Raw genomic sequence first — 19,681 nt, 5'->3', positions numbered from 1 at the left:
CTATTTTGAAGAAACTAGAATATAAAACATGTTTTCAGTTATTTCACCTTTTTTTTGTTAAGTACATACCGTAATTTCCGGACTATAAGCCGCTACTTTTTCCCCTCGTTCTGGTCCCTGCGGCTTATACAAGGGTGCGGCTTATTTATGGCCTGTTCTTCTCCGACATCGACGAAGAGGATTTCGGTGGTTTTAGTACGCAGGAGGAAGACGATGACACAATGATTAAAGACTGACTTTTCATATACCGGTAGGCTGGTTATTTTGATAACGTACAGTCGAGCACTTTGTATTACTTTGCACCGTTGTATTATTTGTACTCTGCATGAATGCTGTTCGCCATGTCAAAGATGTGAAAGTTTGATTGAATGATTGAAAGATTTATTGTTAATAAATGGGACGCTTTGCGTTCCCAAACAGTCATCTCTGTCCCGACAATCCCCTCCGTGGTAGCAGGAACCCCTATATACTACGCTAATTACACATCAAAACCCTGCGGCTTATAGTCGGGTGCGGCTTATATATGGAGCAATCTGTATTTTCCCCTAAATTTAGCTGGTGTGGCTTATAGTCCGGAAATTATGGTAACTCCACATGTGTTCATTCATAGTTTTGATGTGACAATCTACAATGAAAATAGTCATGAAAATAAAGAAAACACATTAAATGAGAAGGTGTGTCCAAACTTTTGGCCTGTACTGTAAATTGCTCTTTTCCTTCCAACTTGGGGCACAAGTGTCACTGCCCCACTTTGGCAAATAAATTACATTAAAAAAATGACAAAAAAGTCAGGCAGGAAATTACAAATGTATCTCACAATTGCTTCCACAATTACTTTGAATGAATTGAAAGCATAAAGGAGTTTTCTTTGGCACCACAGCTGCATCTGTTGGCGCCGGCGGGACACGAGTGCAAAGACCCCCACAAGGGGAGCGTGTCCGGCTTGTACATTAGCGAGCGCCGGGATGCGACTGGGGACAGGACGGTGGCATAATGCAGTCCAGACGCTGAGTGCTGCTCATCTGCTCACACTGGTGTCACACTCCGGTACCCTCGACCCGGTAGCCACGGTTACCCCCTCTCCATCAACCCCCGTGCAGAAATGACTTGAAGCCAGTGAGGGAAGAATCCATTTACAATGTGAGCTTTATAACATCTCTTTGACAATGCAGTAGTGGATTAGAGACATTTGTGATGAATCTTTTATTAGCTCCCTCCTCCATCATCTTTCTTCTCCGTGTGTACACGCTTTCCTTCTCGGGTCCTGGTGCGCCGCACGTGTCTGCTTGGATGGCACAGGAGCCGGCGAAGACAAAGAACGAGGAAGGGAGAGTGACACAGACATTAAAATTCACCCTCAAGTCACCGACGGCTGGCGCGGCGACGACGGGCGCGGAACTTTTTCTTTTGGGAAGAAAAAAAAGGAACGCCACTTGTCCTCTCCGTCAATCCGCTCGCCCCGGCGAACGGCAAGACGCCGGCGCGCTCTGTCCTCATCAATTCTTCACCGCCATTTTGACACTCGTGCCGCTTCGTGTCTTTTTTGTTGTTTTTTTTGTCTTAAGCGCAGTCACTTTAAAACGCCCCCTTTCAAAATTAATGTCAGCCCGGGAAAGGAAATATAAAAATATATACCAAAGATGACATGATGTTGTCCTACATTATTCCCTTTGAAAAGCGGTTTTGTTGGCACTTTTCGGCGAGCAAACACACATGCACGGTTGTCTAGTGCGATTACTCGACCCGTCGATCTATTGTGTTGCTAAATTACCATCTACACACAGACTTCCATAAACTCATAAAGACGTTTTCTCAGCTCTTTAACGTTTCACTCTTAGGACAATCGTGTGGTCTCTCCCATACAATCCAGCCTTAAATGTTTTCTCGGGTCTTGAACAGGGTTGGTGAATTGAAAAGTTGGTATAGCTCGGTTGGTAGAGTGGCCGTGCCAGCAACTTGAGGGTTGCAGGTTCGATCCCCAGCTTCCGCCATCCTACTCACTGCCGTTGTGTCCTTGGGCAAGACGCTTTACCCACCTGCTCCCAGTGCCACCAACACTGGTTTAAATGTAAAACTATGTAAAGCGCTTTGAGTCACTAGAGAAAAATCGCTATATAAATATAATTCACTTCACTTCACTATAGTGAAGCAAATTTCTCAATAAGGAACAATGTAAATACCGTATTTTGCGGACTATAAGTCGCAGTCTTTTTCATAGTTTGGCCGGGGGTGCGACTTATACTCAGGAGCGACTTATGTGTGAAATTGTTAACACATTAGCGTAAAATATCAAATAATATTATTTAGCTCATTCACGTAAGAGACTAGACGTATAAGATTTCATGGGATTTAGCGATTAGGAGCGACAGATTGTTTGGTAAACGTATAGCATGTTCTATATGTTATAGTTATTTGAATGACTCTTACCATAATATGTTACGTTAACATACCAGGCACCTTCTCAGTTGGTTATTTAAGCGTCATATAACGTACACTTATTCAGCCTGTTGTTCACTATTCTTTATTTATTTTAAATTGCCTTTCAAATGTCTATTCTTGGTGTTGGGTTTTATCAAATAAATTTACCCAAAAAATGCGACTTATGCTCCAGTGCAACTTATGTATGTTTTTTTCCTTCTTTATTATGCATTTCCGGCCGGTGCGACTTATACTCCGAAAAATACGGTATGAATAATGGGTTCCGGCCTCGACAAACGTTAATATTATCCCTTTGGTGCCCTCACAAATGATCAGAAATCCCCCAAATCCTTAACTTTAACAACCATATTGCTACAATAATAAACATTTTAAAAAGTAAAATCCACTTACATGAACAGCAGCAAAGGAGCAGCTCACGAGAGGAGAGAAAGAAAGGGGAGGGGGGAAGAGCTGTGTGTGTTCTCTAGGGAGAGGCGCCGCTGAACGAGTTGTAGTCTTTTCCTCCGCTGTGAAATGAGTTTGCTTTAGCATCTTTTTCCAGAAAAGTCCGTTCTCATCGCAGTTAAACAATTGCTGTGGTACGTAGCCGATCTTCCTCGATCTCTTCAGTGTTCAACTTCAGCCTAAACCCTTTCGGTCTGCAACATTTTCAATTTATGAATGTACAACTGTTTGTTTATGTAAAACTGTTTTGTTTATTTTGTTGACCACTGACCGAAGAAATAATAAACTTCAGTACGAGCAAGCACAAAATGAACGAATGAAGCGTTCGTACACAGAGACATGGTTCGCACACAGAGGCAAATTTGGCGCATTGTAAAAGTCGCTAAACGGTAAAGTTCGCAAACAGAAGGGTTGGTAAATCACTGTATCATGTAAATATATATTATACTTGTATGTAGGTTTTGGGATAATGTAAAAAAAAAACAAAAAAAACATAACAATTGAAGAAATACTACAATGGGTTTCTGTGTTAGCTGTTGTCTTAGCTTGGTAATAAAAGTCGGTGTTTCCCTCAGAACTAAAATTTAGTTGTGGTAGGGTTATAACTAGGGATGTCCGATAATGGCTTTTTGCCGATATCCGATATTCCGATATTGTCCAACTCTTTAATTACTGATACCGATATCAACCGATACCGATATCAACCGATATATGCAGTCATGGAATTAACACATTATTATGCCTAATTTGGACAACCAGGTATGGTGAAGATAAGGTACTTTTTTAAAAAATTAGTAAAATAAGATAAATAAATTAAAAACATTTTCTTGAATAAAAAAGAAAGTACAAAAATATAAAAACAGTTACATAGAAACTAGTAATGAATGAAAATGAGTAAAATTAACTGTTAAAGGTTAGTAGTATTAGTGGACCAGCAGCACGCACAATCACGTGTGCTTACGGACTGTATCCCTTGCAGACTGTATTGATATATATTGATATATAATGTAGGAACCAGAATATTAATAACAGAAAGAAACAACCCTTTTGTGTGAATGAGTGTGAATGGGGGAGGGAGGTTTTTTGGGTTGGTGCACTAATTGTAAGTGTATCTTGTGTTTTTTATGTTGATTTAATTAAAAAAAAAAAAAAAAAGGATACCGATAATAAAAAAACCGATACGATAATTTCCGATATTACATTTTAACACACATATCGGCCGATAATATCGGCAGGCCGATATTATCGGACATCTCTAGTTATGACGCTATGACATCATCGTCAAATGTGCAAAGTCGTCCATGACAGATTTGCAAAAGCGTGAGTCAAACATATGAAAAGCCAAACAAAAATGTTTAGAACTTCAATGAACTTTGTTGTGTAGCTTCTCTTTGTCATAAAGACTGGGCAGTCTGTGAGTGCTTCTGGATAGTAGAAGGGCCTACAGGAACAGGTCTCAGCACAAGGTTTGTCACCAATCGAGTTTTTTTTTAAAAGACTAAAGTATCTAGATTGCAACATTAAGTTGGCAACACCAATTGCTCCTGCAACGTATTCTTCTTGAATACGCTCTCATCCCATTGTATTTATGGGATGAGATCCCCCTTTGTCGATAAAATCCTGGAAGTGCGACACCATTGACATACGGCCATAGGCATAGGCACCGATTTACAGTTCTGCCTGTGGGTGCTCGGTGTGTGTGTATTAGTGTTGTCCCGATACCAATATTTTGGTACCGGTACTGGTACCAAAAGTATTTTGGTACTTTTCTAAATAAAGGGGACCACAAAAAATGTCATTATTGGCTTTATTTTAACAAAAAAATCTTAGGGTACATTTAACATACAGTATGTTTAATATTGCAATTTTGTCCTTAAATAAAATAGTAAACATACTAGACAACTTGTCTTTTAGTAGTCAAGTCAACTTTATTTATATAGCACATTTTCAACAACTTTTTAGATTGAACCAAAGTGCTTTACAGGTTAAAAAAGCATGGAGCAAACAAAAAACAAAAAAACTAAGCAAAATAAACAAAGAACATAAACAATGAATGTGCTAAACAAGATAGTGCAAATGCAACACGGTAAAAGTTTAAAAAATTTGCAGAATAAAAAATAATAATAATAAAAGTGCAACAAATTGAAAAATACAACTAAAGCGAAGGGGTGGGAGGGGGGGGGGGGGGGGACTAGAAATGGTGGCCTAGTGGGCGGACTCAGCTCGGGTCAAAGGCCAGCGAGAAGAGGTAGGTCTTAAGGAGGGTTTTGAAGAACCCCAGGCTCCGGGCTGACCTAATGTGGAGGGGAAGGCTGTTCCAGAGCTTAGGGGCGGCAACGGAAAAGGCTCTGTCCCCTCTGGTCTTTAGCCTGGATCTGGGGACCGCCAAAAGCATTTGGTCAGCTGACCTCAAGGCTCTAGACGAGGTATGGTGATGCAGCAGCTCAGTCAAGTATTGTGGGGCCAGACCATTTAGGGATTTAAAAACAATTAAAAGTAATTTAAAATCAATGCGGTAGTAGTAAGTAAACAAACAAAGACTCCTAATTAGTTTGCTGACGTATGCAGTAACATATTGTGTCTACCTATTATTTTGTCAAAATTATTAAGGACAAGTGGTAGAAAATGAATTATTAATCTACTTGTTCATTTACTGTTAATATCTGCTTATTTTCTGTTTCAACATGTTCTATCTACACTTCTGTTCAAATGTAATAATCACTTATTCTACGATTGTTTGATACTTTACATTAGTTTTGGATGATACCACAAATCATACATTGGTCGTATTCAAAGTCCTCATGCGTCCAGGGACATATTTCCTTAGTTTATAAACATAATATACATTTTAAAAAAACGAAAGAAGATTTTTTATGTTAAAAAATATCGATGTAATCATAGTAGTATCGACTAGATACGCTATTGTACGTGGTATCATTACAGTGGATGTTAGGTGTAGATCCACCAATGGCGTTTGTTTATATTGTAGCGCCCCGGAAGAGTTGGTGCTGCAAGGAATTCTGGGAATTTGTTCTGTAGTGTTTATGTTGTGTTGCGGTGCAAATATTCTTCCAAAATGTGTTTGTCGTTGTTGTTTAGTGCGGTTTCACTATATGGCACAGTGTTGGCGTTGTTCATACTGCCACCCTTAGTGTGACATGTATGGCTGTTGACTAAGTATGAACTTCATTCGCTCATGTGAAGCGTGTTCAAAGTTAAGATGATTATGTCATTACTACATTATCGGGCACAATGAAATCTTGGTTAGACTTTAATTATTGACTATATGATATGTGATTTTTTTATTATGTAAAACGGACCAAACTCGCCACAAAATTAACAACAAGATCGATTTTTAAAAAATGATTTCAAAGATTGAAAGTTGCCATCAATCCCACGTGGGTGCTCGGCATTGTCCGCGGGTGCTCGGGCCCCGAAGCATCCACGGGATCGGCGCCTATGCACACGGCACCATGGTGTTGTCCTATTTGTAAACTTTTCCAACCGCTCGTGGCTCACCTTAAAACAGGGGTGTCCAAACTTTTTCCACTGAGGGCCGCACACGGAAAAATTAAAGCATGTGGGGGCCATTTTGATATTTTTCATTTTCAAACCATAACAAAATATATGCATTTTTTATTTATTTTACCTTTAGGGGTGAAGTCAGATTTTTTTTTTTTTTTTTTATTTAACGCTTACAGTAAATCTCTATATCAACTTCAAGTTGATATAAAGTAATACAAATTAAAAAACATGTTTTATGGCTTTTCTGTCAAAAACAACTTGGTTTTTTAATAGTAAAACTGAAATATGCAGTATTTAGTAATTAGCTCTAAAAGATCAATAATGCAGGACACCATTGATTTTAATTATTTCATAGTTTTGAGTAATTACAGTGAAAAGATAAATCAAAAATCCAAAAGGTGCCCCACTCATAAAGTGATACATTTTTATTAGGTTTTTCTTTTACTTTCAACACTTAAGTTACGAGATCAACTTCAGATATATCTGTTGATTTTATGCTGGAACTATTATGTTGTTTGTTTTATGCGCTTTTGTCAAAGAAAACGTTTATGTTTTTATATGGCTACTACACAATATATGCAATATTTACCACATAAAACATTTTAAAGTGAAATATTTGAAGTAATTGGAGCCCTGAAAATAATTCATTATAACATGGATTTTTTGTCATCATTTTTTTTTTTCGTGCAATGGCAAAAAAAGAAAAATGAAGAAAGACAAAAGAGAAAAAAAACAGCCTGCACGGCAGCTTTTGTGTCAACATTGCAACTTTTTCTCGTTAGATTTCACCTCATTCCACTTTTTTTAATGTTCTTTTTTATTTTTACAATAGTATTTCCAGAATGTGTGGCGGGCCGGTAAACAATTAGCTGCGGGCCGCAAATGGCCCCCGGGCCGCACTTTGGACACCCCTGCCTTAAATTGTTCTTCTGTCCTGGTTCTAGCATGGTCGCCTTTGGACACCAATTCGCCATAGAAATTCGGAGTTTTCTCGTGAATTATAGCCTCAGAAATGCTAACACCTGCGAGCTGATTTTCATCTATCCACACGCGCAACCGTTTTTTTGACCTGTTTTTGCACTTTCTCCGCCCCCTTGCAAATATTTGTTACCCCTTCGACAAAGTCTGCGACCATATAACCGTCTTTCCTATTCCAATGGTTGCAATTGTGGACGTGTTTGTCCCGTATATGCGAGTCAAATCAGCAATGTGTGCATCATTGGTGTCCTTATCACAAATACTCATTTTTAAGTCCACAGCAAATCCCTCCTTAAGGGTTAGGGTTAGGAGGGTAAGGAGGGGGGGTTTGTGCACTTTCCGAGTTAGGGTTAGGGTTAGGGAGGGTTAGAGTTAGAGGTTAGGGGTTAGAGAGGGCTACAGTTAGGGTTAGAGGTTAGGGGTTAGAGAGGGCTACGGTTAGGGTTAGAGGTTAGGGGTTAGAGAGGGCTACGGTTAGGGTTAGAGGTTAGGGGTTAGAGAGGGCTACGGTTAGGGTTAGAGGTTAGGGTTAGGGTTAATGGCGAGTGAAGAAACACGCTGAAGAGCTAAAGAGTAATTGACAGCGTAAACAGGATGTGGTGTAGGAGGCTCCGCCTCTCTAAAATGCCAGTGATGTCATCAAAATGTCAGCGCTCTAAGGCTTCCAGCAGCTCACAAAATGAATGAATGAATGAAGCGTTCGGACACGGAGACATGGTTTGCACATAAAGACACATTTGGCTCGATCTGAAGGATCTTAAATGGAAAACTTTGTACTTGTATGGAAGCACTCCTGGTCCTTGGAAGTCTGTTTTCCCCGAATTGAAAGCCTTTAAAGAAACAATCAGACCGTGTTTCTTTCTTTCCTTCCCTTCAGTTCACCTGCCTGACCCCGTCGTCCACCTGAGGCGGGAAAAAAGGCAGCGGGGACGCGAGAGCGACGCACTGCGAACGACGCACGGAGGAGTATGAAAAATTGATCAGCGTTTCCATTTGAATCCAAGGTAGGCATCACTCTGGGTAAGTAGGCCTGTCTCTTTAAATCAGAGGAACTGTCACCCGTGTGACTGCCTGTTTACAAAATAGGAGGCTGAAAATGAGACCTGCTCCCTGCGGACAAGCTCCTTGTCTCAATATAAATAATGAAAATTAGATAAATAATTTCGGGCCCGTTAAATAATGCACACAGCCACCAAAAATTCACTTACACCGTCAAAAGCGGGGAGGATCCGGCTCCAAAGTAGGTTCCTGCGCTGGTACAAAAGGGGGCGGTGCGAGGTAAGGGTGGGTGTTGGTGGACTTTGAGGTGACCCAATGTCACCTTTGTTACTTTCTACTCTGCAAAGTGGATTCTTATATTTAGTTATTTATTTTATTATAGGCTATAAAGTGGTATTTTATCCTCACTGCAAATTCTAATTCATGCTGAAAGACCACAGCTAACTTGTTTTGTGCCAAAATGATTAGATGTGTACCATGTTAATATCAGGGCTCGAATTTAACCACGGCAACTGCGGCAAACCGCCCTCGTCATTTGTCAAAATGCCCTAAAAATTGACCAACATTTGCGGGAAGAACATGCCGTGACCGCCCTTGACTTTTTACTTGTTAATGGACGAGGGATGTAACAATGAAATGGTATAATGATAATTCGTGATACAATTCCAGAACTGTTAGTAATACAGTCTAATTTTTAAATGACCGAAACCCTGTTATTTATTAATGCATTTTAGACAACACGAAGTCAGGGGCATGCGCAGTAGCGTTGTTTGGCTTGATAATCATGGCGGACTAGCTACACAGACTTTGCTGCAAAGATTTCCCCTTGAAGTAAACGAACCCAAGTGCTTGGTTTAACGTAATTTTCTCCTCGTTTCTTGGCGGGCGTTTAAGAGCGCACTGTTGTGCTTGGATGGAGACAGGTGTGGACAATATTGGAGACACTTGTCCCCACACTAAAAGTATACAGCAAAGGAGAAAACTATTTGAAGTTACTTTTATTTCCTCAATACAGCGTCCATCAGCTGCTGTGACAGAGTTAATGAGGTGAGGAAATATGCAGCAGGCGATGTGTCGTGAACGTGGTCACAACTTGTTTATTAAGCCTTTAGTTTGTATACTGGGATGTTCACTCCTCCTTTATTTAACTGCAAACTGTATCAGTGTTCAAATAACATCAGTACTAGCTAAAATCTTTTGTCATCTTATTGAACTGAACGCAGGCTGTGAAGATTGTGTATTCAATGTGAGAGGTGTCACTCCTCTTTATTTTTGTTGGTCACACTGTCGCACTGAAACAAGAGAGGAACAAAGCTTGTTTATTAGACTTCGTCTTCATTAGCCAAACTGCTTTGTTTTTATTTTGATATCAAAAAGTAAACACCAGGTTTTTTTTAAATTTTTTACATTCATTGTGTTTTTTTCATGTCACTAAGGTGTTATTTCAAAAATCATTCATGTGACACATCATTTTGTCAATGTTTTATTGTGTATAGTTAATTCCTATACGACACATTTCTGCTCAAACTCTTAATGGATCTGTCCTGATACAGCATCTACATGTACATATAAATGTACATCACTTAAAAAACTAAAAAATGCCTCCCACTATCAAAATGTAAAAATTAGAGATAAAGGCATCATGAAATGACAAAAAGCTGACAATAATGAATACAAAAAACTGTTTTTATATATATATATATATATATATATATATATATATATATATATATATATATATATATATATATATATATATATATATATATATATACATATATATATATATATATATATACATATATATATATATATATATATATATATATATATATATATATATATATGTATGCCTCGAAAGAAAATAATGTTTGCCTTGGTGGCCTTCCAACTTGCCTTGGTGCCCTAAAATATGAGCCCTCCTTTAAGGCAACACTTGCCTTGACCTTAAAAAGTAAGAATTTGAGGCCTGTAATATCATTATTCAACGTGTTTGTAATCATTTGGGGTGTGACTTTTTGGGCACTTAAATGTTCGATCCAATTACGATTCCTGGGGTGAGGAGTCTTATGAGAATCTATTCTCGATTCAAATCGATTATCGGAACGTACCATTTAGTACAGTGGAACCTCTATTTACGAACTTAATTGGTTTTTCCACATGGTTCGACAACTGAAAAGTGTGTATAGTGAAGCAGAGTTCCCCATAAGACACAATGTAAACATGAATATGTGGTTCTCGCCTTGACAAAAGTGCATATTTTAGTAAAAAAAAAAAGGCAGTTAGCCATCTCCAGCCGAGCAACCACATAATAACCAAAGCAACGGAAAAACACCCAAAACTAAACAAGACAGGACTTGACACGACAATGTTAAAGGCCTACTAAAATGAAATGTTTTTATTTAAACGGGGATAGCAGATCCATTCTATGTGTCATACTTGATCATTTCGCGATATTGCCATATTTTTGCTGAAAGGATTTAGTAGAGAACATCGACGATAAAGTTCGCAACTTTTAGTCGCTGATAAAAAAAAGCCTTGCCTGTACCGGAAGTAGCGTGACGTCGCAGGTTGAAGGGCTCCTCACATTTTCCCATTGTTTACACCAGCAGCGAGAGCGATTCGGACCGAGAAAGCGACGATTACCCCATTAATTTGAGCGAGGATGAAAGATTTGTGGATGAGGGACGTGAGAGTGAAGGACTAGAGTGCAGTGCAGGACGTATCTTTTTTCGCTCTGACCGTAACTTAGGTACAAGGGCTCATTGGATTCCACACTTTCTCCTTTTTCTATCGTGGATCACGGATTTGTATTTTAAACCACCTCGGATACTATATCCTCTTGAAAAAGAGAGTCGAGAACGCGAAATGGACATTCACAGTGACTTTTATCTCCACGACAATACATCGGTGAAGCACTTTAGCTACGGAGCTAACGTGATAGCATCGTGCTTAAATGCAGATAGAAACAAAATAAATAAGCCCCTGACTGGAAGGATAGACAGAAGATCAACAATACTACTATTAGGAGACACCGAACCAAACACTGGACCTGTAACCACACGGTTAATGCTGTGCCGCCTGTCGAAGCCTAGCAATGCTGTTGCTAACGACGCCATTGAAGCTAACTTAGCTATGGGACCTCGTCAGAGCTATGATAAAAACATTAGCGCTCCACCTACGCCAGCCCTCATCTGCTCATCAACACCCGTGCTCACCTGCGTTCCAGCGATCGACGGCGCGACGAAGGACTTCACCCGATCATCGATGCGGTCGGCGGCTAGCGTCGGATAGCGCGTCTGCTATCCAAGTCAAAGTTGTGTTGCTGCAGCCATCCGCTAATACACCGATCCCACCTACAACTTTCTTCTTTGCAGTCTCCATTGTTCATTAAACAAATTGCAAAAGATTCACCAACACAGATGTCCAGAATACTGTGGAATTTTGCGATGAAAACAGAGCTGTTTGTATTGGGATACAATGTGTCCCAATACTTCCGCTTCAACCATTGACGTCACGTGCATACGTCATCATACATAGATGTTTTCAACCGGAAGTTTCCTGGGAAATTTTAAATGTCACTTTATAAGTTAACCCGGCCGTATTGGCATGTGTTGCAATGTTAAGATTTCATCATTGATATATAAACTATCAGACTGCGTGGTCGGTAGTAGTGGGTTTTAGTAGGCCTTTTATAAAGGTATTCTTTGTTGTAAGATGATCTTCATTTTGTTGTTTTCTTTAATGGCGAAAAGGACACAATAATGTGCAGAGGTGTACTTTTAACAATTTTATGACAAATGATACTATTTATAGTCGCGGCGGAGAGTGGGGGGATGCTAAATGTCTTCTTCTTGGGGGGGCGTGACAGAAAAATAATTGAGGCGCACTGGTCTAAAGTAATACAAAACTGCGTTGGAGGAGTTAGCTGGGGTATGCTCCAGCTTCTCCATGTCATGTTCTGTGGTCTGGATTATGTTTTGTTATTTTCTGTTAGTTTTGGACTACATAGTTCCTGTTTTTGTGCACCCTTGTTTGTTTTAGTTTCCAAGACGACTCTAGTAGTTCCTGTTTGCACTTCCTTGTTTGTATTGTCACCATGGCGACTCATTAGTTTCACCTGCCTCATTTGTTTGGATCACACCTGTCGCTAATCATGATATTATTATTTAAGCCTGTCTTTGTCAGTTAGTCTGCCTGGCGACATTGTTCGTGTCATGCGTTACAATAGTTCTTGATGATAGTTTCATGCTCTGCTCATGCTGCTCTTTTCATGCCACAGTAAGTGTTGTTTGTTTTATGGTCATAGTTTACATTAAAGTGTTAGTTTTGTTCCCTGCGCCAAGTTTGTGCCTTCGCCTTGTAAGAGCCTTTTGTTTGTATACCTTTATAGAGAGATTAAATAATGTTCCTACCTTCAAGCCTTGTCCGGTTTAGTCCGTTTGCATCCCGGGAGAACAAATCTCGCAGCAAGCTGCGAAAAACTCCCCGTCCTGACACTCCACTCCCCCGAAGAGGATAAATGGCAGAAAGAATGAATACAGATATTGCCCCTAAAGTGGCAGCCTCCTTTGCCCCACCTCTGCCAAAGAGGCCTTTAGAAGAACAGTGATGCCAGCCTCCATGCTGCCTGGACGTCCTCTACAGCCGCAGCAGAAGAAGAAGCGACGAGATAAATGGCTCATTATGGGAAGTCTTGTGCCGAGGTAATTAGCCCTAATTGGCTAATTGGATGGAGTTGGTGGATGGCATCAGCTTAATTGCCACCCACTCCTTCAAAGCTTTTATTGTAAAACGGGGTTTGACCGCCCCAATTAGTCTGACTTTTTGCAGCAGAACTCCAGCTTGCTCAAAAACGGTGGCCATAAATTAAACAGCTTGTGTGTAATAAGTACAATGCCTACAGTATTAACACTTTATATCGCACAACAAACAACAAAACAAACCATAAACCAGAGCCGTGTACAGAGAGAGCAGTGTTTCCCATAAACTGCCAAGATACATGTGGCGGTGGGGGCGTGGTCGCCATGACATCATCGAATAATTTGCATAATTTACTACAATGATTTGATTTTCTCTAAAAAGGCTAAAAAAATGTATACTTACTAATTAATAATAACAGTTTTGTTTTAAACGTCCATCCATCCGTCCGTTTTACAATATAATTACAACACTTTATGTACATATTTATATACAGATTTGAACAATAAGTTATTCACTGAAACATATATATTTATTAATTGTGGTTCTTACAAAAAATATATATGTTATAAAATATAAAAGCTAAAATGTCTCAAAGCTCTGCCCCTTTAATTAGTGCATACTAAATAATTTAACTTTAGCCTACTACTACAACCATATTATTTACCAGCAACATAAAGTGAAACAGAGGCAAAGGTGTCCTGCCACAGTCAGTAACAAATAAACAGAAAACAGTAGTGGTGGTAGATAGACACAGAGCTTCATCAAACATCTGATCCACTGAACAAAGAACTCCAAAAATCTTGAACTTTAGACTGCCATCATTTTTACTCCCTTCACTTAACCATGTGTTTCCTACTGCCTGCAGACTTTGCACCCTTTGTTATATACACATGTTGTGTTTCTAATATAAATACATTTAATAAAGTCAAATACAAATAAGGCAACAAGAGAAGTATCCTACACTTCTCTTTTGTAAAGTCAATCTGAACAGCCTATATGGGCATCTACATCAACTATATGATTTGCCTGAGAAGCTGGAGAGGACAAAAAATATATATATATATATATATATATATATATTTTTATTTATTTATTTTTTTTTATATTCGTGGCGGACGTAATTCTTTCGTGGCGGGCCGCCACAAATAAATGAATGTGTGGGAAACCCTGGAGAGTATGGCCAACTCAGTTTCAAAGTTGGAAGCAAACATGGCGCCCTGTAGTCACGTGATGAGCTTTTAGCCAATAAGAGAGAGTATGGCCAAAGCATCTCCTAAATGATTAATCACAGGTTATTGCCCGCATGCATCATTTGAATTCATTTTAAAAAGTGGCCCTCTGAAGGCAGCCATTACTGCGAAGTGGCCCTCAATGAAAACAAGTTTGACACCCCTGCTCTAGGTAATGTTGCAATGTTCAATGCCAACGAAGTAATTGATACAAAGAAATGCTTCAAACTCAGTAGAGTATGGCTCCACCTTTCCGAAAATGTGCCAGCTTGATGCTAATATACATTGCTTTGCTACTGACATGCTACCGATTAGCATTAGCCATTTTACATGGCGATTTCAACACCTTTAAAATTGTTAATGAAAACTACAACTGAGATGCACGTTACAATTAAACAGCTTGTGTGTAATAAGTACAATACCTACAGCAGGGGTGCCCATTACTTCGATCGCGATCTACCGGTCGATCGCGCAGTGTGTGTCAGTCGATCGCCGGCCAGGCATTGAAAAAATAGATCTAAAAATTTGCGATCATAAATCTTCCCTATGACGTTACTTGATTGACATTCAAGGCACCCGAGGATCTTGGGAGATGACGCTGGCTGCGGCCAGCTCAGTGTGAAGGAAAAAAAGACCTTCAGGAAGGCGAGAAACAGTTTTTATTCCAACTGTGCCGTCAAAAGCCTAGAGACTGCCCGCACAGTTCCTGTCTTCACAATAAAAGTGCTGCTCGATGCTGCCTGCACTAACAAAGTAAGAGTCTCCGAAAGCTAGCGCTAACAAGCTAGCAAGCCACGGAGTTTGCCGTCAATCTATTTCTTGTAAAGTGTAAAAAAAAACAGCATGGAAGCTGGACAAACAGGATGCCAAAACCAACCACTTCAATGTGGTATTGGACAGGAAGGAGGACTTTTTTTCCTCCTCCACGATGTAAAATCGAAAATGTGGAAGTTGTCAGCACTACTGTGAATCTTGTCTGATTACAATCCATTCAAGTCATCAGAATCAGGTAATACACCAACTTATATTCTTGTGCCATCTTTCATGAAGACAAGAATATCTTCATGAAAGATGGCAATCTATATGTTAAACATGCATGTATTTTGTACACCTTTTACATGTGAACAAAAATGGCTAAAAAATTATATATATATATATATATATATATATATATATATATATATATATATATATATATATATATATATATATATGAAGTAGATCACCTCGACTTGGTCATTTAAAAAGTAGCTCGCCAGCTGAAAAAGTGTGGGCACCCCTGACCTACAGTATTAACACTTTACAGGGCACAACAAACAAGAAAACACCATAAACCAGAGCCGTGTACAGAGAGAGTATGGCCAACTCAGTTTAAAAATTGGAAGCAAACATGGCGCCCTGTAGTCACGTGACGGGCTTTTAACCAATCAGAGAGAGTATGGCCAAAGCATCTCCTAAATGATTAATCACAGGTTATTAACCAGATGCGTTATTTTAATTCGTAAAAAAGTGGCCCTCTGAAAGCAGCCATTACTGCGTTGTGGCCCTCAATGAAAACAAGTTTGCTGTAGATATAAAGCCTTTGTCTGTAAAATGTCAAGTTATTTAATCAAGAATGACTAAAATGATTAGCCTGCGAAATGATGTAATTTTTTTGGGGGACACTTTGTATTAGGGGTGGGAATCTTTGGGCACCTCACGATTTGATTCGGATTTTTGGGGTAATAATTCGATTGAGAATCGATTCTCTTGATTTATTATTTGGGACGTAAATTATAATTAAACCTTTCAAAACGAGAGCTCCTCTTGGCTGCTGACTTACGATTTATAAGCGCAGTCTTGGCCTAAAAACGTTGTTTTCAAAAATGTATTTTTTTAAAAATTGTATTTACAACAATCACAGAATGTTCATCGATCTCATAAAATAAAATAAAGCAACTCCAACCCAGCTTTACAATACTTTAAAAGCCGTTAAGACAAACAAATTATTTATTAAACAGAATACCAACAAAAGTACAAACAACATTTTTATAAATGAAACCGTATAAATAATAATAGTAACAATAATAGTTTAATGTTTTAATTAAAATAAATAATTCTTAACAACAAATTGCTATTTTTAATTGGAGTCTTTAAAATTGGGAATCGATTTAAAGTTAGAATAAATAATAATTGCGAATGTGCATTGATTTTTTGAGCAGCATTATTTATTATGGAGAGCGTTGTATGCAGTGTCTAATATTTCCATATAGTGTTTCGTGAAAGAGGGTAAAAACATGGACAGCTATTATTTATTTATTTTTAATTTGTGAGGGCAGGATTTTTGATTATTTAGATTTAATTGAAAATTATATGTATTTTTTTCAGTTTCTATTTTTTTTAAGGATATTCCCTTGAGATGCAGCATCTTAATAATTAAATATCTTCATTCAAACTGTTGATATTTTGTACATGATTATTAAGCCAACATTCCTTGATCATTTGATTAAAATGTTTGCTCATAAAAATGAAATTTAACTCAAATTTTATGACGTGAACCCGCTTAATCTGTGGAAGAAGCAATTAAATGTAACAAACAAAATGGCTAATAACTAGGGATGTCGGCCGAAAAATGCGTTAAAATGTAATATCGGAAATTATCGGTATCGGTTTTTTTATTATCTGTATCGTTTTTGTTTTTTTTGTTGTTGTTTTTTTTTTATTAAATCAACATAAAAAACACAAGATACACTTACAATTAGTGCACCAACCCAAAAAACCTCCCTCCCCCCATTTCTTTCTGTTATCAATATTCTGGTTCCTACATTATATATCAATATATATCAATACAGTGTGCAAGGGATACAGTCCGTAAGCACACATGATTGTGCGTGCTGCTGGTCCACTAATAGTACTAACCTTTAACAGTTAATTTTACTCATTTTCATTAATTACTAGTTTCTATGTAACTGTTTTTATATTGTATTACTTTCTTTTTTATTCAAAAAAATATTTTTAATTTAGTTATCTTATTTTATTATTTTTTTTAAAAAGTACCTTATCTTCACCATACATGGTTGTCCAAATTAGGCATAATAATGTGTTAATTCCACGACTGCATATATCGGTTGATATCGGTATCGGTTGATATCGGTATCGGTAATTAAAGAGTTGGACAATATCGGATATCGGCAAAAAGCCATTATCGGACATCCCTACTAATAACCATTAATATTTTCCCATAGGCGTTGAAAAATGCATTATTTCTTAAAATAATACTTATTTTATTGTATTATTTATTATCATACATTTTTAAATAAGGGGAAGAATAACCTGTATGTATTTTTTGTAAGTAAGTAGATTTTATTTATATACACTAGCACTTCTCACAGAGCGCGCTCACATGGTTAAAACACAAATATTAATATTTTGTAATATTTAAATTGCATGGAAACTAACAATAATCACACATATAGTGTATAAATGTTAACAGGAGCATTTTGCTCTTTATGTGTTAATAAGTAGTGCAAAATATTGACTTTTTCCCTATCTTAATTACACATATCTTATATATGTTTGTTTGAAATGGTTAAGTTACTAAATGTCTTTTCTGTCTTGACTTTTTATGGGGCTTGGTATTGTATTTTATTTGATGCTTCACATTGCTCAAGTCAGAAAGTCCTATTCAATACTTGGTGTCAGCCTGACCCCTGGTGGACATCTGGTCTTCCTGTGGGGGCCCCAACTCCATTCATCACACACAGAAATCTTTACAAACAAAACAAAACATAGAATTGTTGCATTTGCTGCGGTTAAAAAAAATAAATCATTTATCCAGCGACGTGATTGCCACTCGGCGGGTGACACGTGTCGGGAGATTGCTTCGTACAGAGGCCCCGGGCCCTCGGAGCTGCATGCCGTGGTTTTTATGTGAACATTTATTCTATTTTGTCGCAGTAAATGAAGCCATTATTCATCAAAGCAAGAAAGTGTAGTTTAACATGCTTGACAACAACAACTCATACATTAGTACCGGAATGTACCAGCAGAGGGCGCAGGAGGAAAGAGTGAGCAGTGTCACTGCACGCCAACTGGCCTGGCCTTGAACACCAGACACTGGGGAGGCAGACTTTTATTTTTGGAACCCTGGACTGCAGCATGGTGACATGTTAGGAAAGGAGGGGACTAGGAGAGAGGGGCGATGGAGGGGGAAAAGGAGGTGAAGGAGACAGGAAAAGTGCTAAGGAAGGATAGTAAGGAGGCATGCAAAGTGAGATGGAAAGGGTCTTAGGTATGAGGGGACGTGTGAGGAGGGAGACTTTGAAGGAATAGGAAGGACTAAGTGGATGGATGTGAGCAAAAAAAAAAGGACATTTAGGGAAGGAGGGAGGAAGGATGCAAAGAGCAAAAAGGTCAAGGGAGGTGATGTAAGAAAGAGCAGGGCCGCCCCTCTTTATATGCAGATCATGCTCTCTGCGTAGGGCCCCACCATCCATGGGGGCCCCGTTTTGCGCGAAGAAGCGCATGCTAAATGTCAAACGGCGAACAACAGGGCACTTGATATGAAATGTTACGCGAAACGTTCTCCTAGCACCTTACTGCTCCATCATTGCTAAGCATATGATGACCAAAAAAAGTGGCACACAGCATTAGTGCTGCGCATGGAGGCGTGTTGCTCTGGGTTCAAGTCTCAGGTGGAGATGTGTCGGAAAATTATGCAAATGTGTGTTTTGGATTATGTTCAATTTGTTAGGCTCCAGCACCCCCCTGGAACCCATAAGGGACAAGCGGTAGAAAATGGATGGATGGAATATACATTATTTTCTTTCCATTAATTTGTTTCAATTCAATACATGCATCAAATTAAATTACTGGATATATGTGCATTACATTATTAAACAGAATATATATATATATATATATATATATATATATATATATATATATATATATATATATATATATATATATATATATATATATATATATATATATATATATATATATATATATATACATACAGTGGGGCAAAAAAGTATTCAGTCAGCCACCCATTGACAATCAATGGGTGGCTGACTAAATACTTTTTTGCCCCACTGTATATATATATATATATATATATATATATATATATATATATATATATATATATATATATATATATATATATATATATATATATATATATTGGTGTATATATATATATATATATATATATATATTGGTGTATATGTGTGTGTATATACTGTATATATACGTGTATATTATATACCGTAATTTCCGGACTATAAGCCGCTACTTTTTCCCCTCGTTCTGGTCCCTGCGGCTTATACAAGGGTGCGGCTTATTTACGGCCTGTTCTTCTCCGACAAGGATTTCAGTGG

General features: G+C 38.3%; 1 long non-coding RNA gene across 1 annotated transcript in view; it reads left to right on the top strand.

Annotated features, from left to right (window-relative positions):
• LOC133639547 (uncharacterized) overlaps nt 1–19,681 on the top strand; it is a 203,553-nt gene that overhangs the window by 78,664 nt on the left and 105,208 nt on the right. The window contains exon 3 of the long non-coding RNA XR_009823817.1: nt 8,264–8,390. This is a non-coding gene — a long non-coding RNA (uncharacterized LOC133639547). The remainder of the gene's footprint in view (nt 1–8,263; nt 8,391–19,681) is intronic.

Source organism: Entelurus aequoreus, linkage group LG22 (assembly GCF_033978785.1).
Source record: "Entelurus aequoreus isolate RoL-2023_Sb linkage group LG22, RoL_Eaeq_v1.1, whole genome shotgun sequence".
NCBI lineage: Eukaryota > Metazoa > Chordata > Actinopteri > Syngnathiformes > Syngnathidae > Entelurus > Entelurus aequoreus.
This window is presented reverse-complemented; position numbering and strand designations above follow the sequence as displayed.